At 41.5% G+C, this 19,923-nt stretch overlaps 1 long non-coding RNA gene across 1 annotated transcript; it reads right to left on the reverse strand.

Annotated features, from left to right (window-relative positions):
* Nucleotides 1–11,237: 11,237 nt before the first annotated feature.
* On the reverse strand, nt 11,238–11,457 carry LOC121403965. The gene is made up of 2 exons (XR_005967590.1): nt 11,366–11,457; nt 11,238–11,291 (listed from the first exon to the last, which is right to left on the reverse strand). It is a non-coding gene; the product is annotated as an uncharacterized LOC121403965 (long non-coding RNA).
* Between the last annotated feature and the right edge of the window lie 8,466 nt (nt 11,458–19,923).

The raw sequence follows: 19,923 nt of genomic DNA on the forward strand, positions 1-19,923 counted from the left end.
AAGAAGGAAACATTCCGAGAGCCGAATCACTAGGTACCCTTGCAGGTCGATGGTTCAGCAATTTAATGTAGCTAATGGATTTGTTAAGTTTACTTTGAATGCTGTCGGCATGTAAATCGCAAAATCCACTCCGAATACCTGAATTATCTAAATTCTTGGCAGCTATTTAATATCTGCGGTATAACGAAAGCTATAAACTACGAGCCATACTTATGTACATACTTTTAAAGAATCGAAAAATATATATTTCCTGCGCTGGCATCTTTTTACAAAAAATTGTAATTCCCTCCAGAAGGGTAGAGTAGATCAAATAAGAAATATGCAACACAAATTATTTCACTATTCGCACACTTGTAAATATAAAAAAGAATATTCTTTATAGTATTTATATAAAATGAAACAATTGTGCGTGAGGATTTATATTGCCAAGGGCATAAAAAATCTATTTGCTTAAACTGTTGCCATTGACAAAATTGAGGAAACAAAATTTGCAAGCCTCAATGTGGCTATTATAACATATTTCTGTTGCTGGTGATACTCGTAAATAACAAACATGAACCACATTCATAGCCATTTCAGCCTCGAATTTCCGTTCCAAAAAAGTGTCATAAAAACACATGTTGAAAAAATATCAAACAACATTTAACAGAAAAATGGTTTCCTATTTATTTTTCCTTTTTGTTGAGGAATGCCCCATGCCTCCCCCTTACGACAACATTTGAGTTTTCAATGCCGATTCGGAAGAGCGATTGTTTTTGTCAATCAATTCAAATGGATTTTGTATAAATATGAATGAATTGAACAGTATATTTAAGATAACCTGGTGGCTTTTTGTCCGGAATGGTCAAATGCAAGGGTAAGAGCTACTATTTACAAAGTCAAATAATTAATGTTGACGGTGAAGACACGGATAAAGTTTAGCAAGTTGGCTTTTAAATAATAAATAGAATTTCACCGATGATAGTTAGGTTAGAATGAAAGAAGGAGAACTGGAAGGCTTACGAGGCTTGCTTTACATACAAATATGAATCTTTATTTCAATATCAGATCCTCAAATATAATCATTACACACACTAGAGATACGAATTTCGTTGTCCAATCAATTATTGCGTTCCGCGCTCACGACCGTCCCGTTTCGCACTTCGATATTGACTTCCCAAGCCGCTCTCCACACTTCATCGCTCCACCCCTCCCATTATTCCAGCTGTCATTCACCGCTCTCTTTCGTGGTTCTCAGTGTGTATGGCTGTTGGTTGTCACTGCTCGGCTCTCTCTCACTCTCTCTGTGCATGATTGACGGCTGTCATTGATCGACTCTCTTTCTCTCTTGGTTCTGCAGATGCCCACTCTCTCTTGGTGGCGGCTGTCATTGCTCTCGAGAGCAGTAATGCTGGCCTATCAGTATCCTCCCGAAGGTGATTCACTAATTCAAATTAACTGAACTGGCTCTCCTGGCCGTGTAACTAATATAAAAAAAAAATCTCCTCAAGTAAATGCTTAACCTATCCAATGTTAATACTTACATATACTAAAAAGCTTATTCCTACAAAACAGGTCAACCATTTAGGCTACATAGAAAGTTGAATACTTTAACATACGAACTCCTTTTCCCTCTGACCGCCCCCCGTCATTCCCCTGTGTTGAAAGGGATCTGGGGAGCTTCTAACAACCATCTTCTAACAAGCGCTTCTGCCTACTACTACCGACCATCATCCTCATGCCTCCCTCCTAACGGTACCCATTCCCTTTCAAATTATTTTTTTATGCAAACACTGCGTGGTGCAGAGCAAAGCTGCAGGTAAATTTAAATTGAAACAAAATGTAAACGAATTCCGATGAACTGCAGCCGAGAGAGCGAGATGATGTTGTGTATTGAGGATTGAAGTGGGTCTGAGGATGTGTGTGCGTTGCTTTAAAGCATGCGAGAATTCGAGCATTCGAGAAGGTGGCCTGTTTTGGGGCTCCTGCGCAATCAATCATGAGCGAATTCAATTTCCATTCAGACACACATACACTGGATGCTGCGAGGGTCTCTCAACAAGTCCCTTGCAAAGCCTAGGGATGTACATTGTACATATATTGGAAATATTCGATTAATTCGCAGAGGTACGACCTTTTCTGATGGCAATTTTTCAAACCAGAAGTGCAATAAACTTGGGTGAGCTCCTAACCATCGGTTTTCACAGACTTTGTGAATGTTTAATCGACTCTCGTATGTAAAGGGATGGATGGCAATTGCGTAGTTTTTCCAATGCTACCATTCCCATGGATTGGATCCAATGCTGTGGCCTTGTTATTGTCTATCTTAGGAGATGCTGTTGATGCTGCTGCAGGTGCTGGAGATGGGTACAAGCAATGCTCATTAAAATTGGCAAATCATGCGGAAAATGTGTAAATAGCAATTACAAGACACGGCGTATGGCGTATGTGTGATAATGATTTGGTGTACTGCGCCATTGTCGAACGAAGGAGTCAAATCAGGAGCATAGGAAAACCTTGGCTGTTTTAATAAATTCGAGAAACCCTGTGTAAATCCCCAGACTCTGCCGAAGCTCAAATGAGGCTCCAGTAGATACCAAGGGCGAAAAACCTCCACCACTTAAAATACCTATCCCCCTTCACAGCCCTCCTTAAAGCTCGATTTGAAATTTCACTTTAAGGAAATTATTATCTCATTGATTGCCTCCTGCTATTGTCGATAGAATACTTAGCCTAAAAGCTTTTCTTTGTATCGCAGCCTGCCGTCCGTACTCTCGTCCCTCATTTTGACCCGCAAAAAACGAAGTCCAACATAAAAGTTATACAAAATCCTGTGGGATTTCCTCTTTTGGGTATCTGAGTATCTCTTCCTTGATAGAATTTGTGTGTTTAATTACACTTAGTTGGGGAAATGAAATAAAAGAAAATAAAAGTCAGCCCCCATGATTGATTGCCTATTAAGCGGCTTTGTTTGTTTTGGCCAAGCGTTTTTTAATGTATGCAAATCTTATTCGGCATGATTACCAAAAAAAATAAATAAAAGCAACAACTGTGTTGTGTGTATGTGTGTGTGTGTGTACAAGGAAAATGGCAGAAAATTTGTTTTAAATTATAGTCAATTATATAACGGCACATTAGCTTTGAATTATTTTGGCCATTTACGCGCTTGACTGCAGCCTGTAATGGTCATGGAGTGTAGGGGGTTGAGGTCTAATTAGCTCTGTGGTTAGGTTTTTTATCGGGGGTATAATTTCTCAAATGCCGTTCTGTGTGAGGTGAATGTACTTGAAAAGTGGTTTGAGGTCTGTTAATTATGCCCCTTAATGGATAAAAATATATTCAACCTTCTATGCCATGATCTTTCACTTTTATTTTAGAGGTTTTGGGTTTAAACTATATTTAAAAATAAATTGAAGTCGTGCATCAGTGAATGAATCAACTGAAATCAAATTGAAAGGGAAATCTAGTCAGAGGAAACGTAAAAAGTTATCGAATAAATCTATTTAATTTCCCAACTTGTGTCATAAAAAAGCTGCTTCGAGGATAAAGGAAGTCATTTCTCCTTTTTGTTGTAAGTATTTTTAGATTTAATGCATTTCCCCAAAGCGGATGCTTCATCGCACCGGATACGTGGGCTATTTTTATTAACCCAAGCTTAAATCACTTTGTGCATCAGTTCTGCCAGTGTTTCCTTTTAAAAATCAATTCAATAAGCAAACATATAAGAAGACTAGATAGACTACATATATGTCTATGTACGTAACTATTTATCTCTATTTGCGTTTGTTTGATAGGCAAATATTTTGTTTATTAACAAATAGGTTTACCCACTCTATTTCTACCCCACTTTCACAGGCTCTTGGATTCGCAACACAATTTCTGGCAATTAAATACATAGATGCTTCCTGCTGGAGCATCATGGCTGCCCTTTTCGCACCTATCCAGAAATTAATTTGGGCCGACACTCGAGTAGGCCCGTTTGGGTTTGGCAGCAGCTGGCGGTACTGTGCCATAAAATCAATGCCACATGTTAAATATCGTGGGAAAAACACAAACACAAGCGGAGAGCTGGGGGGCTCTACGAAAGAGGGTTAAATGTTGAATGTTGAATGAGAGATGGCAGCAAATTTGCACAGCGCAAAGCATAATGAACATTGTTGGCGCTCGCGCGGCTGTTGTTGCCGGGTCATAAAAGACGAAAATACTTCAGGCACACAAAAGCCAACAGCGTTGACGAAAAGTCAACTGCCCGGAGTGTGGGCTTGAGTCGTAGCCGGAGTCGGAGCTGGAGGTGGAGGTCCTGCCTGGCGTGCCGTAAAGTATGCAATATTTATTTTGTATAAAACGCGTGCCAGGCATAACAACAGCAAGAAAAGAGAACCCATTAAATGAGAAGCACAAGGGCAGACCCGAACGTGTATACTCCATGAAAAGATATTTCAAAATAAACCTGGTACTTGCAACCTAAAGGGAATGTGCTGCACGGAAGATACTTATTACTTTTATCATTAAAAAAATATGAGATCTTTAAAGAAATGAAGACAAAGAATATTTATGTAGTTTTCAGCAAGAGTTCCTTCGCACCAACTAGCTGAAAATCAATCTGTAGGGTATCAGTGGTGCCCCATTGTTGCGAGAATCTTTCCACACTTGATTTTTATTTCTTTTTTTCTGGAGGCATATAACAATTTGGAATTGTTGGCGATGGCTGAGACTACATATACCTTTGCTGCAACATTAATTGAAATATTTATGACAGCATTTCGGATTCAGGTTATTTTTAGCGTGCCAGTCTCGATGCTCAAGACCAGATAATATTTTTTAGTAATTATTTATTCATCTGCCCCTCCGAATGTGATACCATCTCTCGGAAACCCTCATTTTCACGGAAATCCAGTGAGCCATGTAATAGGCCATTCCGCCTTAACATTAACTGATAATCTGGCCATATTAATGGACATTCTTTTTTACTTTTTATTTTTGATAATTATTTGTTATTATTTGAATAAATTTTACTGTTTTGATTCATTTGCATTGCTCTTCGAAGCGTGTCAAAACAAAATATTAAAATTCGTAAAAACAAAGCATTTTGTCATCCATTGAAGGGGAGGTGGCAGGGAAAGTGTGACAGGTCACTCGAGCATGTAAAGAGTTAATGCAATGAAAACATATTTTTGCTATTTCAGCCGTTGTAGCAATCGAATCGGAAAATAAGCATCTGATTTATGGCCAATGCTTTTATTATTCTATAATGTTCATTAAGGTACAGCTATAGAAATCTGTCATTTTAAAGAACAAGTTTAAAGAGCATAGACCCAAAGTATATATTCATTTATGTACTTCTGGACATGTGGCTGGGGGATGCCAAAAGATTGTTTAAAATTCTGCCAAATCATTCAATTGACTTCAATCCCTGTCGGTCAATTGAAATTGAAATTAATGTGTTTCCGATCGTACGCACTTTATTAAGGGTGCAAACATTTTCCCACAAATTTCGATTGCAATTTGGCTGCCATTTGTCAATATCAACAGATAATTCAATATATGCTTAATTGATTCAATTGAATCAGTTGGCTGCGCCCCTCATAAATTATAAATCAGGCCAATTATGCAAACTGATCGATCGGAGTGATCGGAGTGGGGAAGAGGATGTTGCTGGATGGGATGCATTGACTTTGACATTGCCCAATGATTGATCCGAGCCGGGGCCAGCAAGGTAAGTCAGAGCATCGTGTCAATTGGAGGTGCTGCTTGCCACATGCGAACGAAAGTTGCCCCCCAATTTGGGGCACATTGATCAATCGAGCCATTACGATCGTGATCGCGTTCTATTGCTGTCTTGGTTCAAATTAATTGACCGACACGGTGACGTCGCACATGCAATAAACTCATCGGCGTGGGAGCTCAGCCGGCCCACTCGGCCCAGTCTCTGATCTCTATAAAGAAAGTGCGACACGGCGTATGCGTGACCCCAAGGTTGCACAGATGACAATTAAGAGCGACGCATCTGCCGCACACGTGCAGCAACGTGCGCGAGAGGGCTTGCCGCAGAATTAACCAAATAAACGAGTGCAACAGCGGCCGAGGCCTGCGGAAAATTTATGCCGTCAGCTTAAATAATTCCCCCGGTGCGGGTGGCCAAGTGCGGCCCAAGGACATCCCTGCCAGCACGCTGCAGCGTGGGTCCAAAAATAGCAAACATCCACCAAAGTATGCAACGGCGGCAGGCCGGCACACACACAGACACACACAGACACTCTCCTGACGTGTACCGAAAATAAAACCCCATTTTAATTTCATTGCGTTGCATTCCACTAATTTGTTTTGGTTTCAGCTCTGGTTCCCGCTCCCTCTATTTCCATTTGCAGTATTCTTTTAGGGACTGGGCAGGGGAAAGTACTTCTTGCACTGCCAAAACATTTCATTTTCATTTGTCGTCCATTAAAATGCATTAGGCGCAAGCAAGCCTGGGTCCCTGCGCCTCCCTGCCGAGTGGAAAACCGAGCAGTACTGTGGCTAAGGCTTTAATGAAATACTCGTATATCAAGAAATTGAAATTTATTATATCCCAGTAAGACAAATGGAACTTCAGCTGAACCTCGAGAATTTGCGGTTTTTATTTCTAATTTATTTTTGGAGCATAATGTTTTATGGGCTTCAGCTAATTACGAATATTTATATATATTTTATTATTTATTATTATTAGATTCTGATATACAATTTTCAAGCGAAGTATAACAGAAACTTTTAAATTCTAACGAAGGCCAACTCAAGTTTCTGCTCAATAATTCTGGCCTTAGGGTCTTGTTACTAAATACAGAGCCTGCTGTACGCTTTGAGAAATAATCTGTGGAGGCTAGAAATTTGCAAAACAATTTCACAAAATCAAATTTAATGACCAAAGTCCATGGCAACTCATTGCCAAGAATCTGCAAACTAGCCTGGCATTAATTTTTAATTTCTGCTTTTTTTTTACATCCAACATCATGGCTTCTGGTTCCTGGCAAACGAAAAACTTTAACAGACCGTACAGCAAAAGGAAGACGGAAAAACTTTGCGCATTGGGTAATTATGCGCTTATCTTTGTTGCCAGCTTATCCTGCCGAGCTGGCCCAAACCCAAACCAAACCAAAGCCCCTCCCTAACTACCCCACACCTCACACCTACATCGCTCTTAGCCCGGTCTAATTTCATTTAGCATGCAAATCGCGCAGTTCTAGCCAGCTGCTGATTGCTGTCGAGTCTTTTGAAAGCATTCCGCGTTCGATTGTTTTTCTACGCAAAAAAAGCCAAAACATCTCAGGAAGCGGATTTTCAGTTGGAGAACAACGAATAAGTTTACTCTGGTGTTTCATGGTATTCATACAAATTCATAGAGATAGTCATAGTAAGGTTAGTACTATACAGTTATATATTAAATTCAATCAATCAGAAGCATCCTTTTTGTGACAAAAATTATCTATGGATAAAATTGATACATTACTAATTGGCATCATTAATTGGACTAGCAAATATGTATAAAATAAATTTGTTTTGGGATAAATCTTATTAATCATTTAGATAAGCCCCATTTAACTGATTCATTGCTCATCATGATAACAAAGTATGACATGTATGTATATGGACTAATGATAATGTTTAAATATGTTTGGATAAATAAACGCATAGATTCTTCTTGCAATCAATATCAAGCTAAGCAGATTATGCTGCTGTCCAAGCGCATATGCCTAAGAGGCGAAGAGTATGAACAACTTTGGCCAAAAATCTCATTAAAAGTTTTCGGCATTTCTCGGCTCGTCTTTGTTGCGTCTTGAATTTGACTCACAATTATTTGGCATAATCAGCCAGAAAGTCGCGTGTTAACCTGGCCAGGACCAAGGCATGGCTCGGAGAGGAGGCAGGATAGCGATAGCGAGCGGAATTGTTGGTGGCCATTCATGCGTGTCGGGTAGAGCCAGGGATCGGCAGAGTTGGATGGGGGGAGAGGGGAAAGGAAGAGCAAAAAAGGTTCACCTATAATTTGTTTTTATGTATTTTAATTTGTTTTGTTATTGGTCAGCAGCCGGCCACAAAAAAACTCGTGCTGCACGCAATTTTTGGAAATTCTTGAACAAAATAATTGTAATTTATTTTTTAGAATGTTGCTGTTGAGTGAAAGTAAAATTTTAAAGAAATCGAGAGTAAAACAGGGGCGGATATTGCGAATAGAAGAGGCATTTATAATATCCTCTGCTTGCTGGGTGCACATGCCCCTGACATTTAAGCTTGATACGAGCCACTGACTACAGCAACAACAGAGGCACCACCAGGACCAGGAGCAGCAGCACAGAAGCAGAAGCAGAGGCAGCAGCAACAACAGCAACATTTGTGGCAGCCAATGTCAGAGAACGCCACTCGCTGATTGGCTGCCTGCAGCATGCTGCAGGCCCAATTGTTGTTGCCACTTCTCTTCCTGTCCAATGTTTTTATTCCCAGAAATTGAAGATGGCCCACAAATCTGCAGCAAGTTTATCAATTTTCTTACCTGAACTTTTGGCGCTACATTGGATTCGGGGAACGACTTCTTGAAATGGCTTCTAAACGGATTTAACACTCGGTTTTCACACGCTTTGAGCACTTCGCATGTTGCATGCGTATTTATTGTTGCTGCGATAAAATAATTCTCTTAGTTAGCAAACTATTCTGTCCTTTCGACACACACTTTAAAGCATATCCTTCGAGGACTCTCAGCTCTCGGGTTGGCTGTCACCAAACATTTGCAGGCATTATTCAGATATTTTACACGGGCCACAGCTTTCGATGCGTCTCCCAAGCTCTCGATTTCGTCGTGTCTTGCGTTTGCAGAGTCTGTCGCCCAACTGAACTCGAGAGCGGAGCAGCAGACCGTTCCAAGCCATCGGTGAATGCAGAAAAGCTATCACGAAGAGTGCGTGTTTCTGTTTCCATTTGTGTGTGTGAGTGAGCGTGAGAGAGAGAGAGAGAGAGAGAGGTGAAAGTGAGGTGAGAGTGTGTTGGTGGCAGGAGCCACGTGAACGTGCGTCAGCTGTGCCACGCCGAAGGGAGGCCGCGCGAGACATGCCAAAAGCATAATTGCCTCTTCAAGCCAAGCCGCTCTCAAAGCTCTCTGGCTCTCTCTCGCTTCCATTCGAGCTTCACGTCACCTGATGTGGCGTCACTTTTTTCTACATTTATTTTCTGGTTGTTGTTTTGTTGCAAAAAGCCGGTTCTCTGCAATGGTAGTGGTAGTGGTAGCTGGTAGCTGTTAGCTGGTAGTAGAAGGATGGGAATGTGTCAGAAGTAGGAAAGTTTAAGGGATAAAAAGGCAACTACATACATACGATTATTTATATTGGTTGCTTCGAAGGGTAAGACCGCAAAACGCGATTTCAAGCAGGTGGGCTTATAAATGATGGATGAGTCATTAGTCAGAAGTGAAGGTCTGCTTTGCCAAATGCTGAAAATCGATTGAAGTTGGATACAAAACGTGATGATGGCGTTTACTTAACAAAAAGTCAAGCTCTTTCATCTGACAGTGGTTTGTGGCACAATCATAACTCGAGCACCACAATATACTCGGAACAGAAGTGTATTGGCATAAAAGTCAGACCAGAGGTACTGTGCCGTTAAAGATGACTTCATGGTGGATTTTCGCATAAGCAGCTCGTCTCGGGGTTCCTAACCCTTCTTAGCCGATCTTAACTCTAAAGCTCTGACTGCCTTGGCGCCCTGCAGAGACGCCTACAGTCCCTGCCATTCAATTCAGTCAGACACAGCGGCGTCTGCTCTCAGCGCCAATGCTCTCTCTTTGTCTCTTTCTCTCTCTCTCTGGTGTTCTCTCGCAGTGAGAGCTGGGTGGGTAGTCGAAAGGACGCCTCAGTTAGAGCCAGCACGTACCTGCCCCAATGTTCGTGCTCAATGAAAAGCTGCTGTGCTCTCCCGCAAAAGCTCTTCGCCAAATTTGATGTAACACATTCTATTCTGGCCTGGCCCCCATGCAATATGCAGGGCGCTTCCTGTCTGGGGCGGGCGGTGGCCTGGCAACATCGTCAGCGGCTGAAGGCCGTCGGAATCGTTTTTTATTAGGAAAGGTTAGTTGTGGTTGTTGTTCTTGTTGGCCCGGCTGCTGCAGCATCAAATTTTTAACAGACAAAAGCTGCGCGTTGTGCTTTTTGCAAGAGGCGTGGGCGTGGCTGCGCCACAGACCTTGACTGCCACACACATCACGACTCGGAGACTCGGCATCGGCCAGAGTTGCAAAATGTGGCTGCAACCGGGGAGCCGAAGAAGCCGAAGTGGCAACCAAACACAAGATAAATGAAGCTATCCTATCCCTTTGTTGTTTGCCCACCCAACCTAGGCCAGCAGCCGGGGGTTGGAGGTGGGGAGGTCTCTCTGACAAAGTGAAAGTGCTCGTCCCTCTGGCCCGCAGACTTTCCCTTTTAGCAGAGTCCTGCCCCTGCCTGGTGGCATCTCCGCTTAATTGCAAGCCCCGGCGATTGTTATCACTGCTGCGCTGGCAGGTTGGCATTGTTGCATTAAAATTTTATTAGCAGCCACTTGCCGTGGAAAGCCTAGAACTGTCCGTAATTGGCAAAGTTCTCCGAAGTGTTCTTTTGCACAATCCTCCCCTATGCCAAGCCTGTAAATGGTAAAGCAAAATTGTTATTAAAATAAATTAATTTATGCGCTGAGTAGTAGATTTAAAGGAAGCAACGCGATGGAATTAATACCTATGGGTAGAATCAATTTTTGTATATTTCCGGCACCGTTCTGTTTGAATTTTGTTTGAAGAAGTAACTGCCACTAAGATGTAAGCATTTACCAGCACTTAAATCTAAAAAAGTTGCTTTGAAAGCAGTGAAAGCTCTGGGAAAGTTTGTGAAAGCTGAAAGCTAAACGATTTACAGTGATGTGGCAAGGTTGTCGTCTGGCATATTAAAAGTCTAACAGCCAATTCGATTTGAATTAAAAATTCGACAAGGAAGATATGCTCTGATAATAAAATAGAAACCAGCAAGAATTTAATACTCTAGAATACATTAATAAATGTATGCAATTTTCGACCAGGCTTATGATCCTCTGTTCCCTAAGGTTGATCTTTCATTTGCTCATTTGGCTCATGTTCCATTCGTGTATTGGGGCCATGACGCTCTGATTGTTGAATACCATGGCGACTCAGCTTTACTCTGGATATCTTGTGGTATATGAGCACTGATATTATATGTACTGGTATGTCCATGATTATATTGTACCACTTGTTGTACCAACGAGAGGTGTGGATGTCTGACATGCTGACAATAAATCGGAGAAGTCTGTTAAAATATAAAGACAGTCACGCCGAATGGCAAAATATTCAATAACTCCATAAAATAAGTTATTAACTTACTAGATTATTTGACATATTTGGATTGCCTACTTTTTCCACTTCCATTTCTAAAGATTTTCCAGTAAGTGCTGTAAGCCGGAGAGTCCGTCCTGGCAGCCCTCTGATTGCCAGCCGCCATCAATCCACATCGACCGTTTCATAAACCAATTCAGTTCAGCTATATACGAGTACATATGGTAGTATGTAATTTTTGCATATTTTGTGGCACTTTAATGCGCTTATGCCTAGGGCGACAGCAGACCAAATATTTATGTAATGCCGTATTACTCAATTAATTGATAAATACACCCACCCATCTACAGTGCATCTATGAATACATACATAAGTGATGAGTATGCGTGTGTACACATTAATGCAATTATTTTCTGCATTTGTCGCAGTCGAAAAACAGCAAAATATAATTAAAATGCTATACAATTGGTGCTTGGAAATTCGCTTCGGTCTTTTACATCGCGATAAATATACATATGAATGTAATCAAATACTGTTCTATAAATAAGCACACATATGTCATTCGCTATGTACATATATATATATATTTGAGTTTAATATTTTTCTTTTCCCTCCAAGATGAGCTCCACATATTTTTTCCTGATTGCATATACCTGTAGACATATAAGTTGTTAAGCCTTTGTTTATTTTCATTTAAATCGTGTTTGCTGCAGTTAATTATATTTCACAGCTAATGGCGAAATGTCAGAATAATTAAAATGCCCGCCACAGTTTGGAGTAAAAGTTGTCCAGCCCAAGGGATGATAGGAATGGGAATTCCAATGTGGAGTCCAATGCGTAATATAATTGACAGGCGGTTGCCTACTGTCAGCGCCGATTAAGGTGCAAAGCCGATTAATTATAAATTAAATTTATGATAAATAAATGCTGTAAGTCATTCCACTGCAGTCACGCGACGGGAGCAAGAGTCGCAGCTATCATGCGAAGGGAATGTGTACGCATGCACAGATTATATGCCTCTGCCGCTTAAAAGGGTTCAACATTTTGTGATTCCATTGAAAATTATATTTTAAACTTCAGTTTGAAATTATGTGCGAGACAAAGGACTGTCAGTGGACCAAATGAAGCGACCAATGTTCCGCAGGCCAAGGGGAATGGTGTGGGGAATTTATTATTAATAGACAAACGCATGACCAGAGGCGCGTGTCATTTGAAACGTTTTGTAATTAGCCGACTGGAATAATGCACAGCGGAATAAAGCCTATGCGAAAAAAATGAAATAATTACACGGCACGAACCAAAACATATATGATTATAAATTAAAATCTAATTAAATTAGCAGTCGGCCAGACAATTGACAAAATGAATGAATACAAGCAATGAGAGACAAAAGTCGACTCATTACGCATCACTGAGAACGCATAGAGAACTGAATATGTAATTGAATGAGAAGGGTTCGGCTGAGCTTGGTCGTTTGACACTTAAACATTTGATTGTCTTTAACGTGGGTCTAATGGCTAATCAGTTGGGTCCGGCTGGCATCGAGTGGGAAAGAGGCGGCTCGCCCAGGTTCTTTGCCTAATTGCCGGCAGAGTTCATTACCAAGGCTCTCCATCTTTCATACGTTTGTGCATACATACACACTCGTACATAGACGAGACGAGTATGCTAGTCTCATTAGCATAGTGATATTGATTTTCCGGTTAACCATCAATCAACAAAACGCCACACACACATGTATGCGATGCATGAGATTGCTATGCAATTGAGGCTTCAAACCGCAGCACGCCATGCCCGAGTGCCTTAAAGCGCCTGCTTGGTATTCGTATGCAACAATTTATGTGGCACACACCCAAAGACCCCGCAAGACAGGGACAGGACCGAGGGAGAGTGGGCGAGAGAGCATCAGCGTTTGGCTCGGAGGCTGGGCTTGGAATTGGTCTGGAGCCAGAACCAAAGCCATAGCCAGAGCCAGAGCCAGAGCTGGTTGTCTTTGCGCGGTCATTGGGTCTCGATAAACAATTATGGCCTGTGCTGGCCTATGCCAAGTAAATTTACAACACGACAAGAACAATTAACGTTTGCGCAAATGTCACTAATTAACTATTAAGCTGAAATTTCACTCAGATGGAGAGATATATGCATGCTCGTATGTGTGCATGGGCATGTATTTCATCGATAAATTACAGACAGAGCAAATAATGAGCGCAGCGCATCGAAACTGACAGCAAAGAGATGACAACTCTGAGGGGGAATCGAGACCATCAACTGATTAACGACAAAGGGCTTTCTCATTCGGAAATGACATGCCGAATGTACAGCAATCAAGCAAAGGGAACAGTTGCTAGAGGAGTTCTCACAATATTGTGGTATCGTTTAGGAAGTTAAGTTTGTATTGTATTTCGAATGAACTGCACACAATTTATTTCTGAAGGTATTATTTTAATTTACTCCGATGAGTAGATGCCGTTTAGTCTTGCAGTCCCAGATGCATCCATCCATCATTTTATAGCCAAATAGGCCACAGATCATTGCACAATGGCATTTTAAATATGTAATTCAAGTGAACAAATTCATTCATTGCCAGTGGAAAGGTTTCCGTTGCAGCAGTCACTCAGGTGCCATCGCAGCCCATTACCTGCCAGTCAAATCTCAGTGTTCCTGCATAGTGGGCCAGCAATTTAGAAGTTTATTATAGTTCAACTATATGCCAAAAATATTCCCACACACAAAACCACAAACACCCAAAAGGAGCAGCCTGTTCTGTTGCAACTTGCATTGATTTCCACGCAGACACTTCCTTGCCTCCGGCTCTTCGGCTTCTCAGCTATTCTCCATTTCTTTACCGCATATTTTCTCCGCCTCTCTGCCGCTCCCTCACAGTCAAAGACACAATCAAGTCGTCTGAACTTGGTATTGCCATTCGTTGACTGACTTCCGCTCTATTTGCTGCGACAAAGTAATAGTAAAATTTCATACTTCCGCAAAATCTTTGTTATCCCCACTCACACATACACCAGAGGGTGTCTTTGGTGGCTGCCATGCCCACATTCTGGTGCCACCGACCGCCCCCTGGCTTCTGTCGCTTGTCGCATATTTCGTGCTCGCTCAATTATACGCTAAAATGAAGCTGGTTTTCAAGTCGCGCCCCGAGGCCAACGTCAGTCCAGTTGAGCCCTACCAGTCCCAGTCCCAGTCTCAATCCCAGTCCTTGTCCCTGTCCCCAGTTCCAGGACTAAGCCCCATCTCCATCCCTGGCCCCTCGCTGGCATTCCTGCGCAGCCCTTACCCAAGCGATTTAACTGTTTGGTTTTGTTGGCATTTCATTTAAGCGCAGCAGCAGCATATTTTGTTGCCATTGTTTGCAATGCGTCCGCATCCGCATTCAGTTCCGCTTCCCAGGGCGCCCAATTGCCTCCTTCTCACTACTTCCGCTGTCTTCCTCTGTTTCGCTGCTTGTTGCAGCTTATTTGGGGCAGCTTTAGCACGAATGTAAATCAGTTATTGATAGTCGAAATAATGAACGATTTCATTTGCATAGTTAGGGTTTCAGTTTCTGTTTCCGTCGCAGGTTTGCTTGAGAGCAGCTAATTGATCTGCTAGCCTGATTACGAAGAGCATTTGGCAAAGTTGGATCAATTTTTCTCCTATCTATGTACTAAATTGTATAATGCGTAGATATTCTTCCTTATCTTATTATTAAATATTAAATCCGTTGAGCATGTGGAATTCCAGGAGTGACAACTGCAACTGCATCTGCATTTGCTTACCGAAAGAAATGTGTCAGCCGCGATACGGCATGTGTGTATATGTACCTACATAAAACCGGCGAGCAACTGCATATCAGACCCGTTCCCGTGCAGCGAAAGTGTGCAAAATGTTGCGCCAAAAGTGTGAGAAACAAAAAACAGACCAAAGCACCATATGATGTACAGTTCGTGGCTCCTTGCAACAAAATAAGGAACAAAAACAGGAAAACCTTTGACAGGTGGTTGAGTGGCGGAGAGCGGGAAGTGGCTGGGCTGGGCTTGACATTGACTATAATATGCCAAACACAAGCCAAAGCTAAAAACCTCGCTTCGACCATTGCTTATGCACGAAACGAAATGGGGAAAAAAAAAACATGTTGCATATTCCAGAAGCGACTGTGCTAATGTGTGTGAGTTCATGTGTATGTGTGAGCTGCAGAGCAAAGAGAAAAACTTTAACTACTTTTTCAATTGTTTGTAAAATGCAAATGCGACACCGCCCCCTTCTACGCCGACTGTGTCTGTGTCTGTGTCTGACCTGCCCTGCCCTGGCTTTCGCCTTGTTGGTCATATGCGTTATGCATACAATATTCTACTCTTTTTTGCCTCTTTTGTCCGACCACCAAGACATGAAGATATGATAACGCTTTTAAGCCATTCGAATGGCATTGTAAGTTACTCAAGTGCGAGTGCGAGTGTCCGTGCTTGCCGGATTTGCTCAGGGCTTATTCAATTAGAAATTTATTAGCAAACCGCCTTCCATTCGGTTTCGGGTAATGTATCTTTGCGTTCACAGAGATTACACTTTGTAGGTGTGGTACCGTTCGTATTTTAGCTATGTATGAAGTTATTTTTATGTTTTAATAATATTTTTCAATAATAATAAAGATTTCGCTAATACGATTCAGATAATACATACAACGAACGCTTCGCTCGTAATTTATTCATTGTTTGCATACCAGTCTATAAAACTCAACAATATTTGTCCAATTAATGTTGAAACGAAATTTCAAATGACCCTTGACCCCACTCTGCTAATAATTTATTTAAATTTGAATTAACATTTTTTTCCAATAGCAGTTTTTGCGACTAAAAAACTAAAGGTGCAGAGGACTTTAAAGTCTTTTTAGTGGATTAAATAATTGTGCCAGAAGGATGCTATTCTTTACACTTAAATGCAAATAAACCAATGAAAGAAATGCTTCCTAAATAAGGAAGACACCCAGACATGATGGCTCATCATTGAAGCCGGCTCCCCGACAGCAAACATCAATCAGGCCGAGGCCCAGGCCCAGGCCCAGGCGAAGCCATTGAGCCGCCAATCGCCTTGCGCACATAAGTAGTAGTTGGCAATTGGCACACAGATACACCCAAAAGATACTTACATACTTATATGCAGGAGGATACATTCAACATTCAGTAGTTCCATTTTGGAAAGGCCAATTATGGCTGCTTTGAACATCAATCAGCGGCCACAGTGGCAGACGCCAAACGATTGACCCCAAAGACGCAGACATCGACGATTCAGTTGGCCTCGAACTAATAAACCAAAGACTCAAGGACTCGAGGGTCCTGGCAGCCAGTATTTGAAGGGGTGTATCTGTGACTGTGCTTCTCTCCATGTGTGTGTGTGTGTGTGTGTGTGTTTGCAAATTTTTGACAGCTGCCAAACAAACGTTGCACATTAACGGCAATTGCTTTTAAATTGATTGATTTGCCTAGCCGAGGCGATAAGCGGCCTCCGAAGAGCGGCCTCACCCCTGGCCGTGTTTGTGAGTGGGTGTGCGAGTGCATAAGCAAACATGAACAGGTCGTGCAGGACGTGCAGTCCTGCCACTGACAGAGCCTCTTGATTGCATCCCGCCCACCGCAATCCCCAGCACCACTTCACTCAAGCAGCCGCCGCGTACGTCTAGCTTTTGGCAAACAAAATATGATTGCCTGCAATTAGGCACAGCGATTTTGGCAGCCTTCAAAATCGGTCTCACCTCTCGGCCACCCGCCCCCACGTGGGTTGCGTCGACTGGCACTGCCACTGGCTGGCTGTCGCATAAAAAAAGAAATTTGCCAAAATTTTCAAAAATGACCTCTCAACACGCCAAAAACTAATTACATACACGGCCTACGGGTGCATTTTCATCTGCCAATGAGGAGCGGCGGGGGCGGCTGTTTGATGGTAGGTGGTTCCGGCAAATGTCAAAAGGTCCTACATAAAACAGTACCAGAACAGTTCCAGGGTACCTGTGTCCACGGGCTACTTCGGAACAAATAAAGCGATTTATACTTCTATGCTAGTCTCCGAGATCCAACACGAGCGGCATCACGTGTGGCACTCACTCTTAAATCGACGGCCACTTTCCATTTTGTGTGAACGCACTTTTAATCAACAAACTGTTGAGGCAGCATTGGCCCCTGCAACGGTATCAGCAGACGCACACGCCTACCATGGCCGCGCCCACTGGGGCCAACACAATGCAGTTGGGCACCCAGAACTGGCAATTTTGCCAGATCGGCAGTTTTGGGAGCAATCAATTTCGATGCAAATGCACTTGTACTTGACGACTCCATGAATGAGGCGAGACTCTGAGGCCGAATCCACGTGGCGTATAAGCGATGTTGAATAAGCTGGAGACAAAAGAAGACAACACGCATCATCACTTAATTATACTTTTCCTTCTCGAACTTAAAGCGCTTCATTTAGTCTCCCTTGTAGGAGTTAACCAGCAACATCAAAAGTCAACCAAAATGAATTCACAGCATTTATCCTGCAATAAAGTATTGTTTCAAAACGGTTTCTTTCAATTTCCAACACCTTCCTGAATGGGTTACTCACCAGACGGCTGGAATGTTGTATGCTACCATCAATTAAAATATTTTATAAGCCTATTATTGAACAACAAAAACTGTAAATAAAAAGGGAAAAATTAATATCACTCTTATTTATTTTCAATTGTTTGTTGCTTTGCCGACAAAATATGGCCGTGACCAGGGTCCGTTTGTGTGAATTGCATTAAACTTATGCGCATTAATTTCATGCCTCGTCCCGTCGGGATGGACCGCGAGGGACGGGGATTGGAGCTGGGCTCTACTGGCATATAAAATGCGTTTTAACTTAATTTTTATTGTTGTCGTGATTTTCCCACTCTCTCAGCATCATCAACCCCATTCTCATCGCCACCATCATCCGTGCCGCGGCATGTGTGGATTGCATTTTTATTTTAATTAAAAAGTCTCCGTCACAAAGCGAATCGGTCGAGTCCATCCACCATCAATTCAAGTGGCCATCGTCCGATGCCAAATGTATTTATGGCTTCATTTTGTTTGCTTGTTTGAGACTCTGGTCTGCAGTCCTCTACCAAAGTTTCCCGCCAACCCACATATTTGTGGATTAAAGAGGCTTTAGTTATAAATGCGATAAAAATATATATTTTTTTGTTGCCTCGCCGATTATCGCTCAAGCCATCGTAGTATCACTTGATTGAATTGAATTGATTAAATTCTTAATTAAATGCAGCCGGTCTCCTGTGGACTCGCCGCACTTTCCCTTTTCCCTTACTCATTAAGTAGATGACTGTAACAACGTCTCCATACCCTATAAACACATTTAAGAGCTTAAAAAGTATACAAGTCCATCCTTACATATACTAAAACAATTTTTTCTATTATGATAATATGTACATGCATGGAAAGTTATAGATTTCGAAGTACCTAAACCACTTCATAATTTTGATAAACCCTCAATGCCCGTATTATTAATTTATTGGGCAAAACAATATGTTTTAAATTAATTGAGTGCACTCAAATTAACTTTGACTCAACTGTTATTTTAGTCCATTAAATTTAAACTGATTTCTTCTCTGCTGTTAAAATTTCTGCAGCACTCAATATTTATGAGCTCCACTCAACGTAAGGATTCTCTTAAAATAAACGACTCCGTTTCTCTTAGCACCAATGAAGAGCACGAATTTCAGCTCAAACTCAAGTTATTCTCTTGAGCTAAAATAATTTACTCCGAGCGAAACTCACTTAGAAGCTCTGCACACTCGGCACACTATTTTCCATAGCATACATTTCAGCGCCAGGTTGCAAATATTGCAACACCGACATGTGGCATGTATTGAGAAATTATTGCACCCACACAGAGGGAAAATCACACGCTCACGCCCACATGCACGCATGAATGCAGGTGAATAAAAAATGGTAGCAATTTGCAATGATTTATGATTTTGATAAATTTTCTTCAGGTGACTTTATTATTTTTCCTAATAATGATCTATGGCCCTGTGGGCAGGCAAGCACAAAAAGGGAACATTTGAATTTCAGTATTATAAAAGAAAAGTAAAATAGAGAGATTGAAGCAAATTCATGCTATTGGGGATAAATTGAGAAAACAAACCACAATAAAGCCGAAATTGTACACAATTGAATATTTATCATCATGGTGACAGAATTTAATGGCATAGTCAATTTAAATGAAAAATGTACCTACTATTTATTTTTTAAAGACCTTCTGTTATTGTTTATACTATTTTATAGACATCAAACTGTGAAATATCGCAACTACAGGCTCATGACCACGTGGTTATTCATTAACCTCCAAACTAAATCTCCTAAATATAGTTCAATCTGAAATTTCCACCATGTAAATGTAAATTCATCAAAATGTTTCAGAGTGCAATAGAAAGTTATCAATTTGGCCTATATCAAAAAATGCAAACACAGAAAAAAAAAAAGTATTTGTGGCAAGGACGTTGTCGACATCCCCGCCATCATATCATGAATTTCACACATTGCATAAACAACAAATTGGTTGAAATAATAAATGCATTTTCATGTAAGTGCCGTATCTGCTCCGGC

This window comes from Drosophila obscura, unplaced genomic scaffold, assembly GCF_018151105.1.
Source record: "Drosophila obscura isolate BZ-5 IFL unplaced genomic scaffold, ASM1815110v1 contig_179, whole genome shotgun sequence".
Lineage (NCBI taxonomy): Eukaryota > Metazoa > Arthropoda > Insecta > Diptera > Drosophilidae > Drosophila > Drosophila obscura.